Below are 13,914 nucleotides of genomic sequence, written 5' to 3' on the forward strand. Positions count from 1 at the left end.
TAGATTGGTAAAGTCTGGAAGAAAATCACCAAGCTCAGAAAGAACCCATTGGCCAACTTCCTACTGCTCCACTCTGCAAACCCTACTCATAGAATTGCTCAGAGAGCACCAGGACCCCACAGTCCTCCTCCTCCTCCTCCTCCCAAACCCCCTCCCTTCTTGCTCTAATGATGCTACCTACCGTATTTTCCGGCGTATAAGACGACTGGGCGTATAAGACGACCCCCCAACTTTTGAGATGATTTTCATGGGTTAAAAAGTCGTCTTATACGCCGGAAAATACGGTAGTTTGGATCATGAACCGTCTGCAAGAAAACCACCAAGCTCAGAAAGTACCAAGGACCCCTTAGTTCTCCTCCTCCTCCTCCTCCTCCTCCCCCAAGCCCCCTCCCTCTCCCTTTTGGCACTCAAAATGATACCTTTCTGATCCTTCCTAATTATGCAGTAGGTTAATTGCCTATTAATAGATGGTTTGGTACTTGTCTTCTTCCAAGATTTTTATAACTTCTTACTCCAGTCTACAGCTTTGGAAATTTCCTGGTGGTCTCCTATCCGATTTTTAATATCATTTTTATTGATGGCCAAAAGACCCATATATTTGTGGGGGGTTTTTTTTGGTTTATTCAAATTTTCAAGCTGCCTGACTCCATGACAAATCTCGGGAGGGGGGAGACTTGCAAATACAATGGTGTTGTTTTTTTTAAAAAAAAATGCAAATACAAAGAGGCACACAGCCAACCAGAACAGCAAACACCCAAATCTCAAAGGAAACATAACTACCTAGAATGGGATAATAAAATTTGCCCCTGCTCAATTTTTTACAGCTCCGCCAAGGTCAACTAGATGCCGTGACTTAGCCTGGCAAATTCTCAGCTATTTTGCAGCACTGGTGCCACCAATGTTTAACCCAGTTCTAAGAACCCATTCTTTCTTGTTTTTTTTTCCTTCATGCACTTTGGAAGTTAATGAGCTGTTAAATGGAGTTTGAGCTAAAGCCCTGTTTATTTTATTTTATTACACTAGAGGCAGGGGTAGGCAACCTTGGCTCTTTTATGACTGGTGGACTTCAACTCCCAGAATTCCTGAGCCAACATGGCTCAGCTTGGAAACCTCTCCCTTTCCCCTCAGCATGGCTGGCTCAGGAATTCTGGGAGTTGAAGTCCATATTTCTAAGGCAAGGGTAGGCAACCTTGGCTCTTTTATTGACTCGTGGACTTCAACTCCCAGAATTCCTGAGCCAGCATGGCTCAGCTTGGACACCTTTTCCCTCAGCATGGCTGGCTCAGGAATTCTGGGAGTTGAAGTCGACGAGTCATAAAAGAGCCAAGGTTGCCTACCCTTGCACTAGATGGCCTCTAGGTAATCCTTGACTTTCTACCACAATTGAGCCCAAAATTTCTGATGTTAATTGAGGCAGTTCTTAAACTTTGCCCTGTTTTATGACCTTTCTTGCCACGGTTGTTAAGCGAAATGCTGCAGTTAAGTTAGTAACTCGGTTGTGAAGTGAATCTGGCTTCCCCCACTAACTTCGTTGGTCAGAAGGTCCCAGAAAGTGTTCACAGAACCCTGGGACACTGCAACCGTCATAAATACGAGTCAGTTGCCAACCATCCAAATTTTGATCGCATGACCCCAGCATATTGCAACCATCATCAACATGAGACAGTTGCTAAGCGTCCAAATCTTTATCACATAACCATGGAAATGATGCAATGGTCCTAAGTGTAAAAAAAGGCAATGTTGTAACTTTGAACTATCACTCAACAAATGGTTGCAAATCAAGAACTAGTCCATGACTTACAACCGTTCGCTTACTTACCGTTCAAAGTTACAACGGTACTGAAAAAAGTGAGTTCCGACTGTTTTTCAGACTTACGACCGTTGCAGCCTCCCCATGGTCAGGTGAGCAACATTCAGACTGCTAGGCAACTGGCTCGTATTTATGACGGTCGCAGCGGCCCGGGGTCGCGTGATCCCCTTTTTTGCGACCTTCTGACAGGCAAAGTCAATGGGGAAGCCCAATTCACTTAACAACCGGGTCACTAGTGGTGAATGCTCCAACACTGGAAGTTTTTAAGAAGAGACTGGACAGCCATTTGTCTGAAATGGTATAGGGTTTCCTGCCTTAGCAGGGGGTTGGACTAGATGACCTCCAAGGTCCCTTCCAACTTATTATTATTATTATTACTAACTCAACAACTGCGGTGATTCACTTATAACAAACAGCAGTGGCAAGAAAGGTCATAAAATAAGAATTCACTTAACAAATGTTTCGCTTTGTAGGAGAAATTGTGGGCTCAATTGTGGCCGAACGCTCCTGTCTCAGTGAATCTGTGTTGCTGACTTCACCCCCCCCCCCAGCTTCCAAATCAGTTTTGCTTCTGCTCGGCTTCTGAAAAGCCGCTTGTCCTTATCTTCCAAAAGGAGAGAAGTCCCATCTGCCATGTGTTTAAAATATTGGGTTTAAAAATAAGGCTGGTAAAGGCTTCACTTAGCAGATACAGATGGCATTTCCTTTCCCTGGCGAGCGTGGGGGTGTCGAGGCTTGGCAGAGGCCCCAGAAGGAAAAAAAAAACACTTGGCCAAGAGACTGGGGGGGCTTCATTAAACTTTTGCTGAATTAACGTGGATGGGAAGGGTCAAGAGCTACGGGGCAACTTTCCTTCAGAGCAAAGTCTCTCAGCTTTGGCAGCTTTAACATGTGTGGACTTCAGTGTGTGGGATGGGCTGAAAGAAAGGGACTAGCCCAAGGGTAGGCAACCTCGGCTCTTTTATGACTCATGGACTTCAACTCCCAGAATTCCTGAGCTGACTCAGGAATTCTGGGAGTTGAAGTCCATGAGTCATAAAAGAGCCGAGGTTGCCTGCCCCTGGACTAGCCCCAAATGATCTAGCCAGCTTTTGTGCCTAAGGCAATACTAGAATTTGCCATTTCCCCGTGATTGGTCCAAAATAAGTGGTACCTTGCTCGATAGTAGCAACTGTGAGAGGGATCTCGGAGTCCCAGTGGAGAATCCCTTAGATATGAGCCAGCCGTGTGCTGCAGCTGCCAAAAAAGCCAACACAGTGCTAGGCTGCATTAACAGAGGGATAGAATCAAGATCACGGGAAGTGTGAATACCACTTTACAAGGCCTTGGTAAGGCCACACTTGGAATACTGCATCCAGTTTTGGTCACCATGACATAAAAAAGATGTTGAGACTCTAGAAAGAGTGCAGAGAAGAGCAACAAAGGTGATCGGGGGACTGGAGGCTAAAACATATAGGGAACGGTTGCTGGAATTGGGTATGTGTAGTTTAATGAAGAGAAGGGCGAGGGGTGACATGATAGCAGTGTTCCAATATCTCAGGGGCTGCCACAAAGAAGAGGGAGTCAAGCTATTCTCCAAATCACCTGAAAGCAGGACAAGAAGCAACGGATGGAAACTAGTCAAGGAGAGAAGCAACCTGGAACTAAGGAGAAACTTCCTGACAGTTAGAACAATTAACCAGTGGAACAACTTGCCTCCAGAAGCGGTGAATGCTCCAACACTGGAAGAGACTGGACAGCCATTTGTCTGAAATGGTATAGGATTTCCTGCCTTAGCAGGGGGTTGCACTAGATGACCTCCAAGGTCCCTTCCAACATTATTATTATTATTATTATTGTTGTTGTTGTTGTTGTTGTTGTTGCTATTGTTGCTGTTGTTGTTGTTATATCACCAAACTGGCTTTCATGGCTAAGGCGGGACTAGAACTCACCATGTCCAGTTGGTTGGCCCAAAGTCACCCAGTCAGCTCTCATGCCTAAAGTGAGACTAGAACTCACCATTTCCTGTTGATTTGCCCAAAGATACCCAGTTGGCTTTTGAGCCTAATGTGGAAGTAGAACTCATTGGCCCAGAGTCACTGAGTCAGTTTCATGTCTAAGGCAGGACTAGAAGTCACCGTCTCCTGGTGATTAGCCGAAAGTCACTCACTCGGCTGTCATGCCTAAGGCAAAACTAGAACTCACTCTTTCTTGATGATTGGCTCAAAGCCATTGTTGGCTTTCATTGCTAAGGCACGACTAGAACTCAGTCTCCTGATTTTTAGCCTGGTGCCTTTAACCACTAGACTAAGCTTATATTTTAACTTCCTTCTAGGAAAGATTAGAAATGGACATGGGACAGTTAAAAAGCTATTTCCTCTCTTGTTTCCTGCCTCCTCCCAGCCTACCCCGTGTGCAACAGGTAGAAAAATAAAAAATAAAATAAAAATCCTAAAAAAAAATATAATTAGCACTTGTAGGTCCTTATTGTGAACTGAGGGCAGGAAGCAATTACTGCATACTAAATTGTGAAATTTAAGAATCATAACCAACCAACCACAGCGAAACTGTCCTGGCTACTGTGATTTGCAACCATCTGACCGTGAGGTCTGAACTCTGGCAAAGAGCGAATGAACAATAAAGAACAAATTTCAGAAGGAGAAAGAGGAGAAACTGTGTTCCAGCCTGGAAGAAGTTGAAAAATCACGTCGGTGGCCAGAAAAAGACAAGCAGCCAGATGCGTCTTTGGAGAGTGAGATTTGATCAAATTAGCCAGCAGGGTTTGTTCACGCCATGTGAATTCTGCAGCTTGCAGGCTGGCTCTGCCAAGACACAATTGCAACCCATGTTGTGAAGCATCTTTGCGGGAGCAGATCACAGGAAAGGAAGCAAGTTGTGGCTTCGAGGTGTGTCTCTCCACCCACACAACCACCCGTTTTGCTGCCTGTAAGGGTTTCCGGGTTCAGCTTTGAAGTGACAGAGACTGTAAGGGAATGTGGAGATGGCCTTGGGGGAAGAAGGAAAGAGACACAGCTTGGGAAACAATTAGAGAAGAGAGGCAGGAGCCCCCAGTGGTTCAACAGTCAGAGAAGAAACTTGGGAAGGATCCACCTAATGCAGGGGTGTCAAACTCAATTTCATTGAGGGCCGCATCAGCATTGCGGTTGCCCTCAGGGGGCCGGGTGGGTGTGGCCTGGGTGGGCGTGGCCTACTGGGTGGGCATGGCTAGAGTGTATATGGCCTACTGGGTGGGTGTGGCCAGCTCTACATCGTTCGCATCAAGGGTGCCTATGGGGGCCTGGGCAGGAGTGGGACAGATCTGAGGGTCTCTGGCAGGCGGAGGGTCTCTGGGCCAGGGCCAAGGCAGTGGGGGCCGTTCCCTCACTGTTTCCAGGATGGCTTCACGGGCCACATGAAACCACTTCGCGGGCTGGATCCGGCCCCCGGGCCTTGTGTTTGACATGTCTGACCTAATGGATAGAATAGAATAGAGCTGGAAGGGACCTTGGAGGTCTTCTAGTCCAACCTCCTGCTCAAGCAGAAGATCCTATACCATTTCAGATGGCTGTCCAATCTCTTTTTAAAAACTCCAGCACTGGAGCACCCACAACGTCTGGAGGCAGGTTGTTCCACTGGTTGATTGCCCTCACTTGTTAGGAAGTTTCTCCTTAATTCCAGGTTGCTTCCCTCCTTGATTAATTTCCATCCATTAAATGTGGTGGAGGGAAGTTTGGCATGGAGGCTACGCTCATATGAAGAACAGCTCAGGGAGCTAGGTATGTCTCTAGCCTGTCAAAAAGAAAAGACTAAGGGCGACATGATAGCACCCAATATTTGAGGCATTGCCATAGGGAAAAGGGGATTGACCTATTCTCCAAAGCACCTGTGGGCAGGACAAGAACTAATGGGTGGAAGCTTATGGAAGAGAGATCCATTCTGGGAGAAATTTCCTGACAGTGAGAACAACTATTAAATGGAATAGCTTGCCTCCCAGAGTTGGGCATGGTCCACCAATGGAGGTTTTCAAAAGTAGACTGGACAACCATTTGACCTGGATGGTATAAAGCAGCGGTCCCCAACCTTTTTGACTCTGGGGACTGGCGGCAATAGGGGAGGCAGTGGGGGGGGAGAAAAGGGATGGTTTCATGTCTGTGCATACCTCTTGCGCAAAGGCAACTTTGTGAGATAGTTATACGTCATGGATGGTCGTTAAACAGCTCACAGAGGGTAGTGAGCACAGCACAAGACATTGTGGGCTGTTCCCTGACACCACTGGATGACCTCGCCAGGGCCCGCTGCCTTGGAAGAGTGAGGAAAATTCTCAGGGACGACTCACACCCTGGTCGGTACCTCTTTACTCTCCTACCATCGGGTAGGAGATACAGGAGTATAGCCAGCCGTACCAACAGGCTGAAGAACAGCTTCTATCCATGGGCTGTCAAGCTCCTGAATGGGAAATAACTCTATGTATGATAGACTTGTGGGGCTGGTGTGTTGTGCAATTAGCTCACATGGTGTAACAAGATGGTGGATTTGTTGTCACTGTGAGTTGTTGTGGTGGTGGCATGAAGGGAGGCTCAGCCAATCTCACTGTATACATATTGTACTTTGATAATAAAGGTTCATTCATTCACCATGTCACCATGACTGATTGTGCCACCTTGTTTGTGGTAGTCATTAAGTGAAAGCCACGGTCATTAAATGAGCAAGGTGGTTGTTAAATGAATCCATTATACCCAATGAGTATTTTTTGCTAGAAACTAGACATTAGCACTTGAAACTAGCAAAAATGTAGACATTCACCAGAAACTTGCATAACTACGAGAGGGTTGCCAAACTCCCAAAATGCAATCATGGGACCACAGGGGAGGGAGCGGGGGGCAGGCATCAGAACTTCAAAACAGATCATAAATAGCTCTGGGGAGATCCGTCGTACCTTTGAGCAGTCGTTAGCTGAGGACAAATCATTAAGAAAGGACTAGTGTAGTTTCAATCATTTGCATCCAGTTTCCAACAAAAAAACACTCACTGGGCCTAATGGATTTAACCACCTCCATACTCGTTTAATGACCGTAGCATTCACTTAATAACTGCCACAAACGAGTAGTAGACTTGGGGCTGTTTAAAGACCAAACCTTGTTGTTGTTGTTAGTTGCGAAGTCGTGTCTGACCCATTGCGACTCCATGGACAACGTTCCTCCAGGCCTTCCTGTCCTCTAACATCTTCTGGAATTCATTTAAGCTCACGCCTACTGCTTCAGTGACTCCATCCAGCCACCTCATTCTCTGTCGTCCCCTTCTTCTCTTGCCCTCCATCTTTCCCAGCATTAGGCTCTTCTCCAGTGAATCCTTCCTTCTCATTAGGTGGCCAAAGTATTTGAGTTTCAACTTCAGGATCTGGCCTTCTAAAGAGCAGTCAGGGTTGATCTCCTCTAGGACTGACCGGTTTGATCGCCTTGCAGTCCAAGGGACTCGCAGGAGTCTTCTCTACCACCACAGTTCAAAGGCCTCAGTTCTTTGGCGCTCAGCCTTTCTTATGGTCCAACTTTCACAGCCATACATTGCAACTGGGAAGACCATAGCCTTGACTATATACACTTTTGTTGGCAGGGTGATGTCTCTGCTTTTTAGTGTGCTGTCTAGATTTGTCATGGCTTTCCTCCTCAGGAGCAAGCGTCTTTTAATTTCTTAGCTACAGTCCCCATCTGCCATGATCTTGGAGCCCAGGAAAATCAAATCTGTCACTACCTCCAAACCTGCCTTTGCTAATTGGGGTTTTGAGCATCCACTGACTAGAGCAAGTTTACCCCACAAACCCAAAAGGGCAGAGCTGCCTTAAAAGCCTAAATTGAACATTGCACGGACCCTTCTTGCTGAATCTCCATCAGACCTCACTCTCTCAGGACAGGATCCCGCTTGGAAGGGGGCCTCCTTCCCCCCCCCCCAGCCCCCTGCACCAAAGAAAATAATTGCAGCCTGAAGAACGAGCATCTGCTCATTTTGTTCCTGCAGCCCCTTGACAATTATACAGCTGGGGAGAAATGGCAGGCAGGCAGGCAGATTAAAAGACATCTCAGTCACCCAGCCCAGCTATTAAAACACATTACAGTCCTTGAGCACTTGGGACAGCTAATTAGACCGAGACAAGAGTCTGCAGGAAAGGGCAGACAATCTACTCCCACTGGGCATGTTGCGAAAGAGGCTGGCCAGGTTTACTCGCAAGGAGGGCATCAATGGGGAATAAGGGTGGAAGCCCCAGTGTCATCTCTATTATCAGGAAGATAGGCTGGTGCCCTCCATCATGCATGCCACATTTAGAGAGATGCACGGTGGGATAATTGCTGCAACTTTAGGCTCACTGACCTGAATTCAGAGCCTGTTTTAACCTCTTGCCTTTTCTGGCGGCCAAAACAAGCCAGGAATCACAACCCCACAGCTTTTCAGGGTTGCTGTCCCTGAAATGAGTCGTCAGGAGCTGGGGGACGCGATGGAGGTCCCCGTGGTCCAAATCTTCCTGCTAGAGACAGATGCTCTTTTACCACTAGAAAAGAAGATTTGGCGCTCAGGGTTGAATTGGGAAGTCTCTGAGCTTGCTTCTTTCCTGGCAGACGATCCATGACCCAAACTAGGTAACATCATCAGTGCTAGATGAGAAGGCTTTCCTCTCTGCTTGCATATTAGTGGCTTGCCCTAGTAGTGTTGATACTGCCTGATTATTGGTTCAGTATTAAGGTAGGTAGGTAAATAGATAGATAGACAGACAGACAGACAGACAGAAAGACAGACAGAAAGACAGACATAGACAGACAGATAGTTGCATTTGAAGGAGAGTTGGAGTAGGAAAGGACCGGAACGAAAGAGGAACATCTTGTAAGCGAAGGCAGCCTGGGACAATGGGTCTTTCAGTCGCCCTTGGCTCCCATTGGCAGCGAAGATGCCAAAGTCCTGACCAGAGTCCCAAACAGAGAGAGATGAAAGACAGGGGTGTGTTTGTGTGTGTGTGTGTGTGAGAGAGAGAGAGAGAGAGAGAGAGAGAGAAGGTAGGTAGGTAGGCAAATAGATGATAGATGAGAAGTAGATAATAGATGATAAATACAAGAAACGTAAAGAAATAGATAGATAGATAGATAGATAGATAGATAGATAGATACATACATACATACATACATACGGGGGGGGGGAACGTCAGGCATCAAGTTTTTTTTTTCCATTTGGTTTTTTGATGGGACAATCCAAGTCCCCTGCTCTCTTTCCATCCTGCCAAAACTGTGTGTGTGTGTGTGGGGGGGGTGTCCAGCGTTCTACGCATGAAACAGACACCCCTGGGAAATTTCAACTCCCCTATTTTTGCACTCCTCCAAACCTATGGTGCAGAACAGGAATCAAGGGTTGGGTGCAGAGTTGCATGACTGGAGGAAGTAGCCTCGTCTCCGCAGGAAGAAAAATCACGTGGTGCAAGGCAAGCTTTAATTCTGTTATTTTGGGTACGAAAATACAGTAACCGCAAGACAAGATTAGCTTTGCAAGCGCAACGAGAGCCGCACACAATCTTGTAACTCCAACAGGGCTTGTGCAAGGCCCGCTTTGCCCACATTCCAGGCCACCTGCTAATTTGCCATTTTATGTAAAATTATCGCCACCCACCCACCCTCAACTTACAACAGTTCAGTTAGTGACTGCCCAAAATTACAACAGCGCTGAAAAAAGTGACAGGATGTTTTTTTTTTTCACGTACGACCGTTGTAGCCTCCCCCCAGCCACGTGACTTACATTCCGACGCTTGACAACCGACTCCCATTAATGACGGTTGCCGTGTCCCAGGGTCACGAGGTCCCCTTTTGCGACCTTCTGACAACCGAAGCCCATGGGGAAGCCAGATTCATTTAGCAACCACATGACTAATTTAACGACTGCAGTGATTCACTTAGCAACTGAGGGCCAGAAAGGGTGTAAAACTGGGCCAAACTCACTTAACGTCTCGTTTAGCAACATAAATTTTGGGCTCCCCTGTGGTCGTCAGTCGAGGGCTGCCCGTAAGGTCTTCTTAAGCAATTTTAGGGAACCTGAACAGGAATGGAATGAACCTCACCTCAGGGGGGTGAACGGGGTTCCTTGGGGTGGCTGCCAGGACACAGAAGATCTGCCACCCAGGGCCTGAGAAACATCATTGACAGAGTACAGGTAGTCCTCTATTTATGGCCACAATCAAACCCAAAATATCTGCCGCTAAGTGAGTTTTGCCCCATTTGATGAACTTTCTCACCACAGTTGTTAAGTGAATCGCTGGAGCTGTTAAGTTAGTCACACGGTTGTTAAGCGGAATCTGGCTTCCTCCTTTGACTTTGCTGGTCAGAAGGTCGCAAAAGGGGAAATCATCTGACACCACCACCCCCCGGGATGCTATGACCGTCATAAATAGGAGTCAGTTGCCAAGCGTCCGAATTTTGATCACAGGGATGCCGCAATGGTCATAAGTGTGAAAAATGGTCACAATCAGTGGTGGGAGTCAAATAGGTGAACAACAGGGTTCTCTGTGTGGATGGCGTTTCCGGAAGTCCATTCTGGGCCCGGGCAATAAAAAAATTGGCTACCGGTTCTGCCGAAGTGGTGCGAACCGGCTGAATCCCACCACTGGTCACAAAAAGTCGCTTTTTTTAAGTGCCGTTGTAACTTCCAACGGTCACAAAACGAACTGTTGTAAGTCGAGGACTGCCTGTGTTCTGATGACACCCCAGTTATGTCCCTCTGCTCCTGGCAAATTAAGGAATGCCATCTGATTATCCCGGTGTTTGGAGGCCGTGAGGGTCTTAAATGGGCAACAATTGGCTTCAGATGAACAAGGTCAAGATTAAGCCACTTTTTTCAGTGCGGCTGTAACTTTGAACGGTCACCCAAAGAATGGTTCTGGATGGAGGACCGCCTGCAATGAAGACATCAAAATCTAATAAATAATTAAATATATACCCGCTGTGCTGAATCCGATGGGATGGTCAGGTGAAATCCAGGAGGAGGGATCCAAAAGCTCAGTACCCACTCCACGAAAGGCTTGGAAGGTTAAAAACACACACACACACACACACACCTCGAATAGGATCTGGAAGCAAACTAGCAGCCAATGCAATTCCCAGAACAGAGGTGTCACACTTGAAAACACGCACAACTGCCTGCATCACTGCATTCTGGAGCAGCAGGAGCTTCTGGATACTCTTCAAGGGCGGCCCCACGAAGAGCACATTACAGTAGCCCAATCTGGAAGTGACTGTAAAGCAGGGGTCTTCAAACGTGGCCCTTTTATGACCTGCGGACTTCAACTCCCAGAATTCCTCAAGTCCGCAAGTCATAAAAGGGCCACGTTTGAAGGTCCCTCTGCTATAATGGGTCGCCTTGCGATGAGATGGGTGGCAAGCAAATTTAATAAACGATGAATAAGACCACTCTATAAAGCCTTAGTAAGACCACACCTAGAATACTGCATCCAGTTTCGATCACCACACTATAAAAAAGATATTGAGACTCTAGAAAAAGTGCAGAGAAGAGCAACAAAGATGATTAGGGGTCTGGAGGCTAAAACATATGAAGAACGTTACAGGAACTGGGCATGGCTAGTCTAGTGAAGAGAAGGACCAGGGGAGACGTGACAGCAGTCTTCCAATATTTGAGGGGCTACCACAGAGAGGAGGGGGTCAACCTATTTTCCAAAGCACCTGAAGGCCAGACAAGGAATAACGGATAGAAACCGATCAAGGAGAGATTCAACCTGGAAATAAGGAGAAATTTCCTGACAGTGAGAACAATCAAGCAGTGGAACAGTTTCCCTTCAGAAGTTGTGGGAGCTTCATCACTGGAAGCTTTCAAGAAGAGACTGTCAGAAATGGTGCAAGGTCTCCTGCTTAAGCAGGGGGTTGGACTAGATGACCTATTAAAGTCCCTTCCAACTCTGTTAAAGTAAAGGTTAAGGTTCCCCCGCACATGCGTGCTAGTCGTTTCCGACTCTAGGGGCTGGTGCTCATCTCCGTTTCAAAGCCGAAGAGCCAGCGCTGGTCCGAGGACGTCTCCGTGGTCATGTCGGCCACATGACTAGACGCCAAAGGCGCACGGAACGCTGTTACCTTCCCACCGTAGTGGTCCCTATTTTTCTACTTGCATTTTTACGTGCTTTCGAACTGCTAGGTTGGCAGAAGCTGGGACGAGTAACGAGTACGTGGCACTTGGGATTTGACCCACCAAACTGCCGACCATCTGATCGACAAGCTCAGCGTCCTAACCTACTGAGCCACCGCGTTCCTACTCCAACTCTGTTAGTCTATTCTAATTAAATAAGAAGAAGCAGGGCTTTTCGATCCAGGAACAGACACAGCTGACACACAAACCCAAAGTCCTCCTGGCCATGACTGCGACCTGTTTCTGAAGCAGGCAGTGTAAATCTAGAACAGGAGTAGGCAACCTTGGCTCTTTTATGACTGGTGGACTTCAACTCCCAGAATTCCTGAGCCAGCATGGCTCAGCATGGCAACCTCTCCATTTCTCCTCAGCATGGCTGGCTCAGGAATTCTGGGAGTTGAAGTCCACCAGTCCTAAAAGAGCCAAGGTTGCCTACCCCTGATCTAGGGGGACCCCAGATTACACAGTAGGTTCGCCTGGGGCAGTGCAGCCCCATCCAGCCCCAAAGATTGCAAAGTCCGAGAATCAGAAGGCCTCAAACCCACTCAAATCTTGACCTTGTTCATCTGAAGCCAATCGTTGCCCATTTAGACCCTCACGGCCTCCAAACACCAAGATAATCAGATGGCATTCCTTAACCGCCCTGAGTCCTTCGGGAAAGGGCGGTATATAAATCCAATAAAATAAAATAAATAAATAAATAATTTGCCAGGAGCAGAGACACATAACTGGGGTGTCATCAGAACACAGGCAGCCCTCGACTTACAACAGCAACTTTTTGTGGCCAGTGGTGGGATTCAGCCGGTTTGCACCGCTTCGGCAGAACCGGTAGCTAATATTTTGTTGCCCAGGCCCAGAATGGACTTCCGGAAGCGGCATCCACGCAGAGAACCCCGTTGTTCACTTATTTGAGTCCCACCACTGCTTGCGATTGTTTTCACACTTATGACCACTGCGGCATCCCCTAGGTCCCGTGATCAAAATTTAGGACACTTGGCAACTGACTCCTATTTATGACGGTTGTAGCGTCCCGGGCAGGGAGTCAGGTGATTTCCCCTTTGGCAAACCTTCCGACAGGCAAAGTCAATGGAGGGAGCCAGATTCACTTAGCAACCATGTTACAAACTTAACAAACTGCAGGGATTTATTTATTTAATCGCCGGCCAGGAAGATCATAAAATGGGGCAAAGCTCACATTAACAAATGTCTCGCTTAGGGGCGAACATTTTTGAGCTGAGTCGAGGACTCCCTTTATTGTTAATATTAAAAAAACAACAACCCAAAAACAGTTTATTAAAAGTTAAAAAGCAGCAAGGAACATTAATTAAAGGGCAGGCGGAGAGGGCTTTCAAAGGCTCTAATCAACCCCTCCCCACCCCACCCTGCCCTGGGTCCCCCCAAAAAGGCTCGTCTTGCACCCAGAAAGGATTGCGTGCGTGCATTGCATTTAAGTCAAGCCACAACGACACCCCTCACCCAGCCCCTCCAGGGAAGCCAGCCAGGCAAACAAGAACCGGGAGGGGGGGGTCCCACAGAGTTCCTGCTTGGAAGAGGGCTCATTCCTCTCTATCAAATGGGGAGGGGGGCAGCCGAATGCCAGCAGAGCCCTTGTTTTTATTTAAGCAAAGGGGGAGGGGGAAGGGATAGACCCCAGACCAGAAATCAGCTTGGGGGGGGCGGAGTAGCCCCCTTTCAGTCTCAACAGGCATATTTTTCAAAGGCGTGGAAGGAGCCCCCCCAAACACACACTCCCCAGGTTGCTTCTCTCTGAATCACATGCGTGGGGTTGAACAGAGGCTACCAGACCCCCCCCCCTTTCAACTGCTTGAACCCAGCTTTCTCCCCTCCCCCCCATTTCAGAGTGGGGTTCGTTCCTTAAAGCAGGGGTCTTCAAACTTGGCCCTTTTATGACTTGTGGACTTCAACTCCCAGAATTCCTCAGCCAGCTTTGCTGGCTGAGGAAT

At 47.5% G+C, this 13,914-nt stretch overlaps 1 protein-coding gene across 4 annotated transcripts in view; it reads right to left on the reverse strand.

Moving 5' to 3' along the window:
- Positions 1 to 13,914, reverse strand: part of LOC308663097 (myogenesis-regulating glycosidase-like) — a 43,657-nt gene that overhangs the window by 26,541 nt on the left and 3,202 nt on the right. The gene's annotated exons all lie outside the window — the stretch shown is intronic.

This window comes from Vipera berus (genome assembly GCF_964194415.1).
Source record: "Vipera berus genome assembly, chromosome: 2".
In the NCBI taxonomy this organism is placed as follows: Eukaryota; Metazoa; Chordata; class Lepidosauria; order Squamata; family Viperidae; genus Vipera; species Vipera berus.